At 45.8% G+C, this 17,235-nt stretch overlaps 1 long non-coding RNA gene across 1 annotated transcript; it reads right to left on the bottom strand.

Annotated features, from left to right (window-relative positions):
- Positions 1–755: 755 nt before the first annotated feature.
- On the bottom strand, positions 756–7,647 carry LOC117594484. The gene is made up of 3 exons (XR_004575735.1): positions 4,590–7,647; positions 3,403–3,565; positions 756–3,092 (listed from the first exon to the last, which is right to left on the bottom strand). It is a non-coding gene; the product is annotated as an uncharacterized LOC117594484 (long non-coding RNA).
- Positions 7,648–17,235: the final 9,588 nt, after the last annotated feature.

Here is a 17,235-nt window from a genome sequence, read left to right as displayed (position 1 = left end):
CCTGCACACACACCAGTCAGTCATAACATCATGACCACCTGCATAATATTACTGAGGTCTAAAGGACCTGCACACACACCAGTCAGCCATAACATCATGACCACCTGCATAATATTACTGAGGTCTAAAGGACCTGCACACACACCAGTCAGTCATAACATCATGACCACCTGCATAATATTACTGAGGTCTAAAGGACCTGCACACACACCAGTCAGTCATAACATCATGACCACCTGCATAATATTACTGAGGTCTAAAGGACCTGCACACACACCAGTCAGTCATAACATCATGACCACCTGCATAATATTACTGAGGTCTAAAGGACCTGCACACACACCAGTCAGTCATAACATCATGACCACCTGCATAATATTACTGAGGTCTAAAGGACCTGCACACACACCAGTCAGCCATAACATCATGACCACCTGCATAATATTACTGAGGTCTAAAGGACCTGCACACACACCAGTCAGCCATAACATCATGACCACCTGCATAATATTATTGAGGTCTAAAAGCATCAGGACGTTAGCAGCAGATTCTTTAGGTCCTGTAAGTTGTGAGGTGGGACCTCCATGAATCTGACATGTTTGTCCAACACATCCTACAGCACATCCACATGAATGCCCAGACCCAAGGTTTCCTAGCAGAACATTGCCCAAAGCATCAGACTGCCTCCACTGGCTTGTCTTCTTCCCATAGTGCATCCTGGTGTCATGTGTTCTCCAGGTAAGCGACACAAGCACCCGGCCATGTGATGTAAAAGAAAACATGATTCATCAGACCAGGCCACCTTCTTCCATTGCTAGTCATTCCAATTCAGCAGGGAACAATGTGTACAAGAAATATAAAGTGCCCCTCCATTATTGACTTTTGCTGCATTATCTTCGCCTCTTTACTGATTGGCTCAGAGGTCACAATCAGCCTCTAGAGACTGAGCAAGGCCCGTCACTAAAGCTTTAGCAGTGTTGAGGTGAATTAATTATCACAAGCTGTAGTGTAAGCGTGTGTAAATAGCACAGCTAATTATTCCAGGTGAATTTAGTTGCTGTTACAGAACTCCAAAATCCTACATCCAGAAATTAAATCCCCCTTGATCACCGGTCTCAGTACTTCTTTCCCCTTAACGCCTAGCCCAGTACTAACTTCACCTTAACCCCTAGCCCAGTACTAACTTCACCTTAACCCCTAGCCCAGTACTAACTTCACCTTAACCCCTTAGCCCAGTACTAACTTCACCTTAACCCCTAGCCCAGTACTAACTTCACCTTAACCCCTAGCCCAGTACTAACCTTGCCTTAACCCCTAGCCCAGTACTAACTTCACCTTAACCCCTAGCCCAGTACTAACTTCACCTTAACCCCTAGCCCAGTACTAACCTTGCCTTAACCCCTAGCCCAGTACTAACTTCACCTTAACCCCTAGCCCAGTACTAACCTTGCCTTAACCCCTAGCTCAGTACTAACTTCACCTTAACCCCTAGCCCAGTACTAACTTCACCTTAACCCCTAGCCCAGTACTAACCTTGCCTTAACCCCTAGCCCAGTACTAACTTCACCTTAACCCCTAGCCCAGTACTAACTTCACCTTAACCCCTAGCCCAGTACTAACTTCACCTTAACCCCTAGCCCAGTACTAACCTTGCCTTAACCCCTAGCCCAGTACTAACCTTGCCTTAACCCCTAGCCCAGTACTAACTTCACCTTAACCCCTAGCCCAGTACTAACTTCACCTTAACCCCTAGCCCAGTACTAACCTTGCCTTAACCCCTAGCCCAGTACTAACTTCACCTTAACCCCTAGCCCAGTACTAACTTCACCTTAACCCCTAGCCCAGTACTAACCTTGCCTTAACCACTATCCCTGTTCTAACCTCACTGTAACCTCTAGCCCAGTACTACCCTTCCTTATAACCCACAATAATTTTTGTTCAGCTGTTTGACTCGAGAGAGATTTTCCCAGCACCTTCCTCTCAATCCTCAATCCTCAATCCTCTCTCATCTCTCAGCTCTCAACACTCTACACTCAAAGTCCTTGTGTTTACTGTTCTCAACTGAGGGTGGGCGGGACAACACAACAATACTTCACTCTAGTATCACTTTTCTCAATGTCACTCAACCTAGACCTAGCGTTCAGCTGTCAGCTTCAGGTCGCCAATTCGGAAGGGATTGAGAACTTGCTTTCATGGCATCTTTTTCGAGGTGTGCAGGAAAATGACAGCAGTGTGCAAAACATGAAACACTTAAATGTTTGATGAGTGACAACATCTAACTTCATGAGACTCCTGAGATCCCACAAAGATAGGTAAGAAAAACATTATGGCAGGGGTGTGCTAAAATGCTAGCTAGATTGTATTCAAGGATTTTCCTGGTGATTAGTTTAGCAACAACAGTTTGATTCATGGAGGGTTATACAGTATGTTCCTCAATTCCCATTTACCAAAGAGATTCCCATGGTATCTCCTCATTTCTTTAGCTAAGTATTTCTGGTAAAATTCTCAAATGTATTAGCATGCAATGGCTCTCACTATAATTTTATTTCAACATGGACAGCATTTTTTTTTTGTTTTTAACATCCTTAAATAGGCTTACTATTAAAACATATATTTTAACTAAATACATAAAGACAGTTGACAACATAAATACATAAAGGCAACCTACTGAATAATATTTGTTTCCTTTTAGCTAATGGAAAATTCAACAACAAAAAATATTTCATCATCCACATCATATAACAAAACTTTTCTTAACCATTGACTTCAAGACTTGAAAGCAAAAATGTGGGACTTGACTTGTCTTGACTTGAACTGAGCTGTGAAACTTGGGACTTGACTTGAGACTTGATCATCGTTATTTGGGACTTGACTCAAGGCTTGAAGGCTAAGACTTGAGGCTTGTGTCTTGAATAGGACTCATGTTGCTTTAAGAACCTGTTCCACTCCCTCCCAACTTTTGTCACCCTCCCTCCACTCCAGGCCATGTCATCATCTGAAGGTCAAACAGCGAGTGAGAAGCGGCTAGCCTCAGCCCCCAGCGTCGCTCCTCCCCCGCTCACCTCCCCCTCCTCTGACGGTCTGAAACAGGCCTGAGGGGGAGACGGGAGAGGAGGGGTGTGTGTCATTTGGAGCAGTCCAGTAGAGAGGAATACCCTGTGATGACAACAGTGGGCTTTGCCATCTGTTGAGACAGTGTCTACGTCCATGTTGTGTGTGTGTGTGGATCATTTAGGACTATGTGATCATTAAGGATCATGTGATCATTAAGGATCATGTGTCATTTAGTACCATGTTATGATTGAGAATAATGTGTCATTGAGGACAATGAGTATCATTGGGGAGCATGTGTCAGTGACACAGTTGGTGCTGTATATTATTGGAAGCAGAGCAAAAACACACCTGTTTCCACTCAATGAAGTTTAATCCAAGATTACTTGTTGCCTTTCAAAGAAGCTGTTGTTCAGGGAAATGCAACACAACTGCAGGGTAATGAAGCCAGTCAGAAGCACTAAAGGATGTGTTGATTGGTTTTAGATGGTCTGAACTCCATGGTATTCTAGTTCTAAAAGGGAAATACATGCAGGACATCACACTGGCAGACATGTTTAATAGTACCTTATATTAGTCGGTAAGTGCATTTTAACATTGGAAAAAGAGCTACTGCGTAAACACTCTGGTTGGCTGAGTTGAGCCCCAGGTTGCCGTGGGTGACTGAGCAATGCAGTGGACTGTGATATAGTCTAGCTCAGCCTGACTCATGTAAACCCTCATCCCCTCCTCTCCCCTCCCCTCTCTTCTCCCCCCCACCATCCCTTCTCCTCCCCCTTCCTCTCATGTCCTCCTCCTTCCTCTCATGCCCTCCTCCTTCCTCTCATGCCCTCCTCCTTCCTCTCATGTACTCCTCCTTCCTCTCTTTTCCTACACTTTCCTCTCTACTGTGCCGTTTTCTGGCCCAGGCAGACTCATGTAAACTAATTATTTCCCCCTCCTCTCCTCCTCCCTCCTCTCCTTCTCTCCTCTCTTAGCCCGTCTTTTGGGAGGCTGTGTGTCTTGATGCAGCAGATATGGGCACATGTCCTACTTCCATACAGGAACAGAAACCCACTACTAGAGAAATGGAGGGATGAGGGGGGGATGATAGAGGGATGAAGGGGGGTGAGGAGGGATGATGGAGGCCTGGGGATGAGAGATGAGCGGAGAGGAGGGAGGGGGAGGATGGAGATGGGGGGATAATGGTGAGATGGAGATAATGGGGGGTGAGGGGTGGATGATGGCGGGATGAGGAGTGACAGTGGTGAGGAGGAGGGAAAATCTGAACAAGGCTCATATTGATGTTCTAAACACAGCTGCAGGCCTCAGCTGACTGGCTCTGGATGGAAACGCACCCATGTCCTCCCTCCCTCAACGCTCAGCTTACACTGTGACCTTTCTGTGTCTGCTGGAACACCCCCTCCCCCTCTGGCCGTGGCGTTAGACTCTTAACTCCCTCCTCACCATGTCTCCTCCATCTTCATCCCCACCAATAGAACGGACTGGTTATTCAACTCATTAGCAGGTCATTCCTCTCACATGGCTCTAGGTCTAACCTTCACTCAAAGTAGCTCTGGTCTCTTTCAACTCTGACTGCAGTTCCTCTGGTCCAGATTACGCTGACAGCTGGAGATGTTACACAACTCTTTGGGCTCTTTCATTATCATTGATGAACATACACAGGGGATGTAGTTAGTTATTTTTACAGAAATGGGCCATATCCACTTTCAGAAATGGGATGCTTTAGAAACACCACATCAACACAAACAGCCAATCAACCAAACAAATGAGTATTCAGCACATCAACCAGTGTCAGGCCAACAGTTGTCACCAGATGTAGCTACCCAAGAGTGTCTGGGGGTGTGACGTTACAGCTCCCTGGAGACCCCCACCTGGTGGTCAGACAGAGACAGACAGGCTGGGAGACAGGCAGAGAGAGACAGACAGACAGACAAACAGGCTGGGAGAGAGAGACAGACAGACCGACCAATGTTATTGGAGAGTGTTTCTGAAAATGTCCCTCAACACAGCCTCCCCCTCTCCTCCCCTCATATCCCCTTCCCCCAATTCGCCTCCTCTTGCCTCTCCTTTCCTCCTGGTCATCTAACTCCTGTTAACAGGGAACTTTTTTTGTCTCTCTCCATTATTAATCCTCTGTCCTTTTCTAGGGAAATACTGCCTGTTGTTCTGTTCTCCATCCTGTAGAAACGCCATGCCCCCTGGCCCAAGATGTCTGCCTCCTGTCCAATTAGGGAACATTTCCAGGTAACCGTATAATAATAAGGCCGGCCCCTGGTTTCCAGGGAAACCTTTCCCACAGCCCAACTATTAATAAGGGGAGGAAAAGGGGTCCGATAACCTGTCTGTCTGCCTGTCTGTTTGCTCTGAGTTGCACCTGTGTAACTGTGCTTTTGTATGAGCGGGCGTGGGTGTTAGAAGGGTGACAATCAGACCTAAACTACATCTGAAGCGTTTCATGTTCAGTTTCCATGACAACCCCCCAGCCCGCTCAGACGGAACATGCCTGGAGTCAGCAATGCCATTAAGCTCACATGAAAGGATTTCACTAAATGGTGGCTGTTCTTAACAGTATTGGAAACAGGAATAAAAAAATGCATTGATTTAACAATCATATTGGGATCATGCACATTGTGGTGACAGATTCATGACAGGATAGACAAGTCAAAGTTTTACTAAATGTCAACACACCCACACACCCATACACACACACACACACCCACACCCACACACACACACACACACCCACCCATACACACACACACACACACCCTTAAAGCAAGTACAGATCCTCCATAAATACCTGTAGAGTCCCTCTGCAGAAACCCTTCATAGAGACCCTCTGTAGAGACACTCTGTGAAGACTGTCTGTAAATATCTGTAGAGACCCGTAGAGACCCTCTATAGAGACCTGAAGAGACCCTCTGTAGAGACAATTCACCCGCAGCAGAGTCCCTCTGTAGAGACCCTCTGTAGAGACCCGTAGAGACCTGAAGAGACCCTCTGTAGAGACCCTCTGTAGAGACCAGTAGAGACCCTCTGTAGAGACACTTCACCCGCAGCAGAGTCCCTCATTAGAGACCCTCTGTAGAGACCCATGGAGACCCTCTGTAGAGACCCTCCATAGAGGCCCATGGTGTGTGACTTCAGCCCTCTGCAGTTTGCATACCAGGCGTACATCGGCGTAGAGGATGCCATCATCGACCTGCTCCATCGGGTGTATTCTCACCTGGAAAGGCCCAGAGGTACATTGAGAGTCATGTTTTTTGACTTCTCTAATGCCTTTAGTACCATCCAGACTCCCCTGCTGGCTGACAATCTCATGGCAATCCAGGTGGACAATGATGTTGTTGCCTGGATAACAGACTACCTCATTGATCAACCACAGTTGGTTCGTTGGCAAGACTGCAGATCAGATGTGGTGTTGAGCAGCACAGGAACACCCCAAGGAACCGTACTGTCACCATTTCTTTTCACTATCTACACCTCTGACTTCCGCTTCTCCTCCAAAACGTGCCATCTGCAGAAGTTCTCAGATGACTCAGAAAATGTCGGCTGTATCATGGAGGACAACGATGAGGAGTTCAGAGGTGTAGTAGAGAGCTTCCTCTGATGGTGTGACAACAATCACTTACGACGCAAGAAGCCCCCGATCTCCGTTACCATCCAGGGGGAGGCAGTTGAGGTGGTGGACTCATAAAGGTTCCTGGGAGTGCATCTCAACAACAAACTGGACTGGTCTAGTAATACAGAGGCTCTCTATAAGAAAGAACAAGGTAGGTTGTTCTTTCTGAGGAGACTCTGGTCATTCAGCGTGTGCAATAGGCTACCCAAATGCCCTCACCACCTCCCCCATCTCCAGTTAGTGATCCCCAAAACACAAACACTACTCCCTCTACCATTACCCCCCTGTCAACACCTCTCACTTAACTTATTTATATAAACTACCACCTCAGCTGCTTTAGGTCTTATTTCTCCACCTGTATATCAGGACTTCTGCATAGACTATTTATTGCTGCAATTTTCTTGTCTGAATATTTCTTTGTATCCGTATTATTTATCTTGTATTTATGTATTTGTGTATTTATGTATTGTAAATTCAGCTGTTTTAACATCTGAATTTCCCCTTGGGGATTAATTGTGTCATTCTATTCCATTCTAGAGACCTGTAGAGACCCTCCGTAGAGACCTATAGAGACCCTCTGTAGAGATCCTCTGTAAAGACCCTTCATATAGACCCTCCATATAGACCCTCCATATAGACCCTCCATAGAGACCCTCCGTAGAGACCCTCTGTAGAGATCCTCCGTAAAGACCCTTCATAAAGACCCTCCATAGAGACCCTCTGTAGAGATCCTCCGTAAAGACCCTTCATATAGACCCTCCAAATAGACCCTCCATAGAGACCCTCCATAGAGACCCTCTGTAGAGATCTTCCGTAAAGACCCTCCATAGAGACCCACCATAGAGACCCTCTGTAGAGACCCTCTGTAGAGATCCTCCGTAAAGACCCTCCAAATAGACCCTCCAAATAGACCCTCCATAGAGACCCTCTGTAGATATCCTCTGTAAAGACCCTCCATAGAGACCCTCCATAGAGACCCTCCGTAGAGACCCTCCGTAGAGACCCTCCAAATAGACCCTCCACAGAGACCCTCTGTAGAGATCCTCCGTAAAGACCCTCCATAGAGATGCTCCATAGAGACCCTCTGTAGAGACCCTCCGTAAAGACTCTCCAAATAGACCCTCCACAGAGACCCTCTGTAGAGATCCTCCGTAAAGACCCTCCATAGAGATGCTCCATAGAGACCCTCTGTAGAGATCCTCCGTAAAGACCCTTCATAAAGACCCTTCATATAGGCCCTCCAAATAGACCCTCCATAGAGATCCTCTGTAGAGATCCTCCGTAAAGACCCTTCATATAGACCCTCCATAGAGACCCAACATAGAGACCCAACATAGAGACCCTCTGTAGAGATTCTCCGTAAAGATCCTCCATAGAGACCCTCTGTAAAGACCCTCCATAGAGACCCCCCGTAGAGATCCTCCGTAAAGACCCTTCATATAGACCCTCCGTAGAGACCTATAGAGACCCTCTGTAGAGATCCTCCGTAGAGACCTGTAAAGACCCTCCATAGAGACCCCCCGTAGAGATCCTCCGTAAAGACCCTTCATATAGACCCTCCGTAGAGACCTATAGAGACCCTCTGTAGAGATCCTCCGTAGAGACCTGTAGAGACCCTCCATAGAGACCCCCCATAATAACCCTGCAAACAACTCCAATTTCTGTTAATTTATTTATACTAAATATTTTCATACACAGCCCTGATGGCCTGATTTGACCAGATCACCTGTGTGACAAGCAGTTGACTGTCAGTACCATCCCACCTAACCCACCCTAAAAGGCAGAAAGTCCCATCCCACCTAACCCTAACCCACCCTAACAGGCAGAAAGTCCCATCCCACCTAACCCTAACCCACCCTAACAGGCAGAAAGTCCCATCCCACCTAACCCTAACCCACCCTAACAGGCAGAAAGTCCCATCCCACCTAACCCTAACCCACCCTAACAGGCAGAAAGTCCCATCCCACCTAACCCTAACCCACCCTAACAGGCAGAAAGTCCCATCCCACCTAACCCTAACCCACCCTAACAGGCAGAAAGTCCCATCCCACCTAACCCTAACCCACCCTAACAGGCAGAAAGTCCCATCCCACCTAACCCTAACCCACCCTAACAGGCAGAAAGTCCCATCCCACCTAACCCTAACCCACCCTAACAGGCAGAAAGTCCCATCCCACCTAACCCTAACCCACCCTAACAGGCAGAAAGTCCCATCCCACCTAACCCTAACCCACCCTAACAGGCAGAAAGTCCCATCCCACCTAACCCTAACCCACCCTAACAGGCAGAAAGTCCAATCCCACCTAACCCTAACCCACCCTAACAGGCAGAAAGTCCCATCCCACCTAACCCTAACCCACCCTAACAGGCAGAAATTCCATGCATTTCTTTTTCCAGAAACCTGTACATAGACATGACACTGTCATCATTCATCACAGTTTCTGTGTTATTTATAGTCACAATAATATTATTTGTAACTACACTGGGCCTTCATCAGACTCTAGATAAAACTGTCCTTTCCAAAGCAACTTACGTCCTAATGATAGATTCCCCGTCAATGCTTCCTTAGGACTTTAACCCCTCACCGCCAAGCAGCACTCTGGCCAAGATCCTTCACCAACATGTTTTCTCCAACAAAAAACATAGGACCTTGGTCCAAAATAGAACACTGTTGTAAACGGTTGTGGTGGCGGGACACAGGCGCGGAGACGTGAGTGTGGTAATCCATAATCGAATAAAAAAGAAACAAAAACAACGCAGCAACGGGTGACGTTGGGCGTCAAGCACAAAACAGAACCACAATGATCAGCACCGGGTGTGGGCCAACATTGAGCCTAAATAGGTTCTCCAATTGGGGGCAACAATTTACACCTGCCTCCGATTGGGGAGACCAAACTGGATTTAAAGGTGCCATGAAGCACCACTTTCCGTCCGGTCCTGACTACAGCCCCAGGCCAGCGCAGAGATGGCTAGAGGCATAGCCAGGACGTGACAACTATTCCTTATGTAGTACACTATTTACACCATATTCCATATGTAGTACACTATTTACATCCTATTCCATATGTAGTACACTTTTACACCATATTCCATATGTAGTACACTATTTACACCATATTCCATATGTAGTACACTATTTACACCATATTCCATATGTAGTACACTATTTACACCATATTCCATATGTAGTACACTATTTACACCATATTCCATATGTATTACACTATTTACACCACATTCCATATGTAGTACACTATTTACACCCTATTCCATATGTAGTACACTATTTACACCCTATTCCATATGTAGTACACTATTTACATCATATTCCATATGTAGTACACTATTTACATCATATTCCATATGTATTACATTATTTACAACCTATTCCTGAATGGAATGTTGTGATAGATGACTAATGAAGTCATTACTGGATGAAGCATTTCCTCTGTGGGTGACGCAGCACAATGTTGACATGGAAAATCACCCAGGACCTATGGAGCAGTGGTGTAATTACAGATGCATGGAATAATTAACCAAGTAGTTCATTGAAAGGTCATGAAATGGCAGGTCAGATGAGGTCTGTCTCAAGTAATGTGTGTGTGCCTGCCTGAGTGCTTTGTTCGTGTTTGTGACTGACTGTGTGTATGTGTGTATGTTTGTCCGTGTTTGTACAAAAGAGCCAAGTCTCCATGCTGCATGATGACATATTCTAATAGTGCAGATTAGAGTACACTGATAAACTCACACAGAGGAGGAGAGAGAGGGAGCGAGGAGCAAGGAGATGGAGCAGGAAGGGGGAGAGGCTGTAGTTAATCTGGGTGAGAAACACATGGTGGGGAGGGAGCCAAGAAAGGAGACATTGGGAGAGCCGAGACACTTCTGCTGGACATGTCTGAGAGGGGGAGGGAGAACAAAGGGGGAGTGAGGGAGAGGCTAGCGAGGGCAGCCTGTTGACATCCATTAGGAGGTTTCCCAGCATGCTTCTGTGCCAGGACTGGAAGACCAATGATGTCATCATATCATCGCCAGGGAATTTTTTATACAGTACATTTTCAAAACTAAATACTTTCAATGATATTTTTCGGAAAAACATAGTTTTTCTAATTATTGGCAAACATACTATCAATGTGTTATGAAACCTGCCCTGGAGGGCATTATATAATAACAGCACTGAGCCCCTTCCTGTAAAGTCAAGGTTGGCACACACTTTTGGAAGGATCTTGGACTCTCCTCGATGCAGCACATTTCAACATCCTTGGCAGTCTGAGGTTTGCTGGTGGACTGCCCTCTTCAATTCAGCCCACAGGTTTTCTATTGGATTCCAAAGACCAGAGACTGATATGGTCATTGTACAACATTCATTTTGTGGTCCCGCAACCATTTCCTTGTTGATTATGATGTACATTTGGGGTCATTGTCATAATAAAAGGTCCATCCACAGCAAAGATGTTGTGCTTGCACAAAAAGTCAAATTTCTGTGTCATCAACATGTACCATTCCAGTTGTAGTTTTAATAACCCTGTTAATCTGTTCAGTACTACAAAGTCTTTGACACACCCCCTGCCAACACATGCATGCACACACACTCATGCATGCACACACACTCATGCATGCTCACACAATTTCTCAAACACACTCAAGCAATCACATACAATACCTCAAACACACACATGCATGCACACACAGTCCCTTACAAACACTCATGCATGCGCAAATATCCCATTGTACACACTTCACACACCCGCCCCAACCCCCAATAGTGCTAATTACCATCACATGTGGCTTTTGGCATGGGTGGGAAGGCCTTATGCTCATTGCCCTGGGTGGGAAGGCCTGATGCTCATTGCCCTGGGTGGGAAAGCCTTATGCTCATTGCCCTGGGTGGGAAGGCCTGATGCTCATTGCCCTGGGTGGGAAGGCCTTATGCTCATTTCCCTGGGTAGGAAAGCCTTATGCTCATTTCCCTGGGTGGGAAGGCCTGATGCTCATTGCCCTGGGTGGGAAGGCCTTATGCTCATTTCCCTGGGTAGGAAAGCCTTATGCTCATTGCCCTGGGTGGGAAGGCCTTATGCTCATTGCCCTGGGTGGGAAGGCCTGATGCTCATTGCCCTGGGTGGGAAGGCCTGATGCTCATTGCCCTGGTTAGGAAAGCCTTATGCTCATTGCCCTGGGTGGGAAGGCCTGATGCTCATTGCCCTGGGTGGGAAGGCCTGATGCTCATTGCCCTGGGTGGGAAGGCCTGATGCTCATTGCCCTGGGTGGGAAGGCCTGATGCTCATTGCCCTGGGTGGGAAGGCCTGATGCTCATCGCCCTGGGTGGGAAGGCCTGATGCTCATTGACATGGAACAGGACTTACCCTCCTTCATGTTGGTTGTTGTCTCATCACATCAGTTTGAAAGCATGGCAGTACCATCAACACCCAGCACACACCCCTGGTTAGGGCACCGACACCCCTGGTTAGGGCACCGACACCCCTGGTTAGGGCACCGACACCCCTGGTTAGGGCACCGACACCCCTGGTTAGGGCACCGACACCCCTGGTTAGGGCACCGACACCCCTGGTTAGGGCACCGACACCCCTGGTTAGGGTACTGACTTGGTAAACGTGGCAGTGAGAAGCAGGATGTATATAACAAACTACCACCACATCACTGAAAACTGACATTACTGCCATTATTTACTGTGTTGTCTGTTGGTCATCCTAATGTACCATTTACTTTCTGTCATCCTATTCTGTGAGATTGACAGGATTACACTTTAATAATGGATGGTAGAACATGGTTGGGGGGGTGGAAAGCAGACATAAAAGGGTTTGAGGAGGGAGAGAGGATAACATAGGAGGAGGTGTGGATAACATAGGAGGGAGAGAGGATAACATAGGAGGAGGTGAGGATAACATAGGAGGGAGAGAGGATAACATAGGAGGAGGTGAGGATAACATAGGAGGAGGTGAGGATAACATAGGAGGGAGAGAGGATAACATAGGAGGGAGAGAGGATAACATAGGAGGAGGTGAGGATAACATAGGAGGAGGTGAGGATAACATAGGGGGAGAGAGGATAACATAGGAGGGAGAGAGGATAACATAGGAGGGAGAGAGGATAACAGGAGGGAGAGAGGATAACATAGGAGGAGGTGAGGATGACATAGGAGGGAGAGAGGATAACATAGGGGGAGAGAGGGGAGAGGAAAGGTAGTTTGGAGAAGAGAGGAGAGGGTAGAGGACAGAGAAGATAGAAGAGAGGAGAGAGGGAGACGTGGAGAGAGGGAGACGTGGAGAGGGCATTAATTTCAATAATGTATCAATTGATCCCTCTGCAGGCAGATAAGGAATATACATCAGGTTGTCATGACAACAGGTAGGAGCTCTACAACGTAGGTCAGGACAACAGGAAGGAGGAGAGGTTTCTACTGGTCCTCAGAGAGGAGGAATGGTTTCTACTGGTCCTCAGAGAGGAGGAGAGGTTTCTATTGGTCCTTAGAGAGGAGGAATGGTTTCTACTGGTCCTCAGAGAGGAGGAGAGGTTTCTATTGGTCCGCAGAGAGGAGGAAAGGTTTCTACTGGTCCTCAAAGAGATGTTTCTATTCGTCCTCAGAGAGGTTTCTATCAGTCCTCAGAGAGGATGAGAGGTTTCTATCGGTCCTCAGAGAGGATGAGAGGTTTCTATTGGTCCTCATATAGGAGGACAGTTTCTACTAGTCCTCAGAGAGGAGGAAAGGTTTCTACTGGTCCTCAGAGACACATGAGCAGTTATTCAAAGTTTTTACCTAAACATGCATACTGCTGGCCTAGCTGAGAGACCAGTGTATATCTGGTGTGTGTGAGTGTGTGATGTGTGAATGTGCCATTTCCTACAGAAAAACTAACCTACAATCATTGTTATGTGCATTGTGTTGCCGTGGTAACGACCAGCTTGGAACATGTTGCCAAGTAACAGCTGAGTTTTGATTAGTGTGTGGGGGGGTATGTGTGAGGAGGGATGGAGGCATGAGTGATTATTCAGATACAGACGGCCCAGGTAGAACAAAATGTGAAAACAGTAAGACAAACATCTACGCAGAGCAGAAAATACATTTATTTATGTTTCCCTGGGTTTAAAGAGAAGAGAGTCTTCTCTCAGTGTCTCTCTTTTATGTGCAGCTCTCCCTCTGGCTTCTCCAGGCACCCATGCAATAAAATAAGGCCGTCCAAGAACAACAAGATGACTGGTGCTGCCTGAAGCTGAAGGCTTTGTATTTCATGGCAGATTATCCCACTGGATGAAAAGAAAATGGGAGTAATGAGGCCAGCAATGTGAATGTGTCTGCCTGTGTCTCCAGCTGCAATCACCTCAACACCACAGCCAGTCTCCAACTCCACAGCCAGTCTCCAACACCACATTCTTGGTCTCCAACTCCACATCTTGTGCCTCCAACTCCACATCATTGGTCTCCATCGGTCACAAATATTAGGTTTACATGCTTTATCTACAATCTCACTAGCCAGCTAATGTCAGCTAAACTTGGTAAACTAGCTTACCAAGCCAAATAACTTGATATGAACAGAAAAGGTGCAGGGACGCTACAAACAAAGATGTAATTTACAATTATAGGTGATGTAGGTATGAACAGGGCTCTATTCCCAAGGTCCTTAGGTTGTTAAGAATCTTACAGCCAGTATGGTTTAACATATTGTCACAAAGTGCTCATCTACAGTGGGGAGAACAAGTATTTGATACACTGCCGATTTTGCAGGTTTTCCCACTTACAAAGCATGTAGAGGTCTGTAATTATTATCATAGGTACTCTTCAACTGTGAGTGATGGAATCTAAAACTTAAGAAGAAGTCATTAATTTGCATTTTATTGCATGACATAAGAATTTGATACATCAGAAAAGCAGAACTTAATATTTGGAACAGAAACCTTTGTTTTTAATTACAGAGGTCATATGTTTCCTGTAGTTTTTGACCAGGTTTGCACACACTGCAGCAGGGATTTTGGCCCACTGCTCCATACAGACCTTCTCCAGATCCTTCAGGTTTAGGGGCTGTCGCTGGGCAATACAGACTTATCTCCCTCCAAAGATTTTCTATTGGGTTCAGGTCTAGAGACGGGCTAGGCCACTCCAGGACCTTGAGATGCTCCTTATGGAGCCTCTCCTTAGTTGTCCTGGCTGTGTGTTTTGGGTCGTTGTCTTGCTGGAAGACCCAGCCACGACCCATCTTCAATGCTCTTACTGAAGGAAGGAGGTTGTTCGCCAAGATCTCGCGATACATGGCCCCATCCATCCTCCCCTCAATACAGTGGAGTCGTCCTGTCCCCTTTGCAGAAAAGCATCCCCAAAGAATGATGTTTCCACCTCCATGCTTCACGGTTGGGATGGTGAGATCTTGAATGGAGCCCAGACCGAGGGAGATTGACCATCATCTTGAACTCTAATACTTGCGCCAACAGTTGTTGCTTTCTCACCAAGCTGGTTGCCTATTGTCCTGTAGCCCATCCCAGCCTTGTGCAGGTCTACAATTTTATCCCTGATGTCCTTACACAGCTCTCTGGTCTTGGCCATTGTGGAGAGGTAGGAGTCTGTTTGATTGAGTGTGTGGACAGGTTTCTTTTATACAGGGAATGAGTTCAAAAAGGTGCAGTTAATACAGGTAATGAGTGGAGAACAGGAGGACTTCTTAAAGAAAAATGAACAGGTCTGTGAGAGACAGAATTCTTACTGGTTGGTAGGTGATCAAATACTTATGTCATGCAATAAAATGCCAATTAATTATTTAAAAATCATGCAATGTGATTTTCTGGATTGTTGTTCTAGATTCCGTCTCTCATAGTTGAAGTGTACCTATGATAAAAATTACAGACCTCTACAGGCTTTGTTAGTAAGAAAACCTGCAAAATCAGCAGTGTATCAAATTCTTGTTCTCCCCACTGTAGATACCCAGTCTAAAATCCCAAAGAGCAAGCCACCAAAAATGTTACTACAGCAGCTTGCAAGAACTGTGTTTTATTTAGTAGGGTAAATACAATACAGTTTAGTATTAACACCATGGAGGGGTTAACCTCATGTAATCATCCGTCCACATGATTATTGATACCATAGAGGGGTTAACCTCATGTAATCATCCGTCCACATGATTATTGACATCATAGAGGGTTAACCTCATGTAATCACCCGTCCACATGATTATTGACACCATAGAGGGTTAACCTCATAGGAACACCTATCCACAAGATGTCATGTTCAGAGCATTTTGAGAGTAGATGTTCTGCATCATTATTATGTCTCATTAAGATGCAGTTAAGGATTAATGAACCATGTGTTAAACAGCTGTACTGGATTGCCTCAGTACTGACTGATGCACATGCGCACATACAAACACACACGCGCACACACACTTCATCATGTAATTATACCAATTGAGTGAATTTTACCCTTAAAAGAGTTTACTACAAAAGGTACTCTTCATCTTCAAATACAGCCCACCTGAAGGAATAAATGAGATACACTAAGCTCTAGTCTTCATAAACAATTGCGGTTACACAAAACACTGTCTATGAAAACTCAGACCAGAACTGAGTTAGACCAGAGCTATTTCAACTAGACCAAAGGCACTTAGACAGGACAAGAGCTAGTAAGACCAGACCTGCGCATGTTAGACTGAAATGTTTCAGACCAGTGCTAGTTTAAAGAGATCAGACCTGACCTAGTTACAGCAAGGCTAGTTAGAACAGAGTTGAGACCAGCAGTAGTTAGACAAGAGCTAGTTAGACTAGACTAGTGGTAATCAGATCAGAAACCAGTGGTAATTAGAACAGACCAGAGGTCATCAGTCCCAACCAGATTACAGTTAGTGAGGCCCCACTTCTTTAAAATAATATGAACATTAAATGCAAATAAAATGTTGATTTACACTAGCAGATTCCCAATTAAAAACTTATGCAGCTGTAATGACCTACAGAACCAGACTGGCTGTCATGGCTCTTTCCATTCCAATACACATCAAGTTAGACATCATCTTCTGTCTTCAGGAAGATCTTTCCACTCCAGTACACATTGAGTTAGACATCATCTTCTGTCTTCAGGAAGATCTTTCCACTCCAGTACACATTGAGTTAGACATCGTCTTCAGTCTTCAGGAAGATCTTTCCACTCCAGTACACATTGAGTTAGACATCATCTTCTGTCTTCAGGAAGATCTTTCCACTCCAGTACACATTGAGTTAGACATCGTCTTCAGTCTTCAGGAAGATCTTTCCACTCCGGTACACATTGAGTTAGACATCATCTTCTGTCTTCAGGAAGATCTTTCCACTCCAGTACACATTGAGTTAGACATAGTCTTCAGACTTCAGGAAGATCTTACCACTCCAGTACACATTGAGTTAGACATTGTCTTCCGTCTTCAGGAAATCTTTCCACACTAATACACACTGAGATAGACATCGTCTTCAGTTCTCAGGAAAGCCTTTCCAAAATGTTCCCACATTACCTTGAAGGTGGCGTGCACCAATTGACATTTTCAGGAAATGTATCTCAGACATAAATGAATTCTGTAGCGAGAAAATGCTTT

The sequence above is a fragment of the Esox lucius genome, chromosome 5 (genome assembly GCF_011004845.1).
Source record: "Esox lucius isolate fEsoLuc1 chromosome 5, fEsoLuc1.pri, whole genome shotgun sequence".
In the NCBI taxonomy this organism is placed as follows: Eukaryota; Metazoa; Chordata; class Actinopteri; order Esociformes; family Esocidae; genus Esox; species Esox lucius.
The sequence above is the reverse complement of the archived record's forward strand: the minus strand, read 5'-3'. Positions and strand labels throughout refer to the sequence as shown.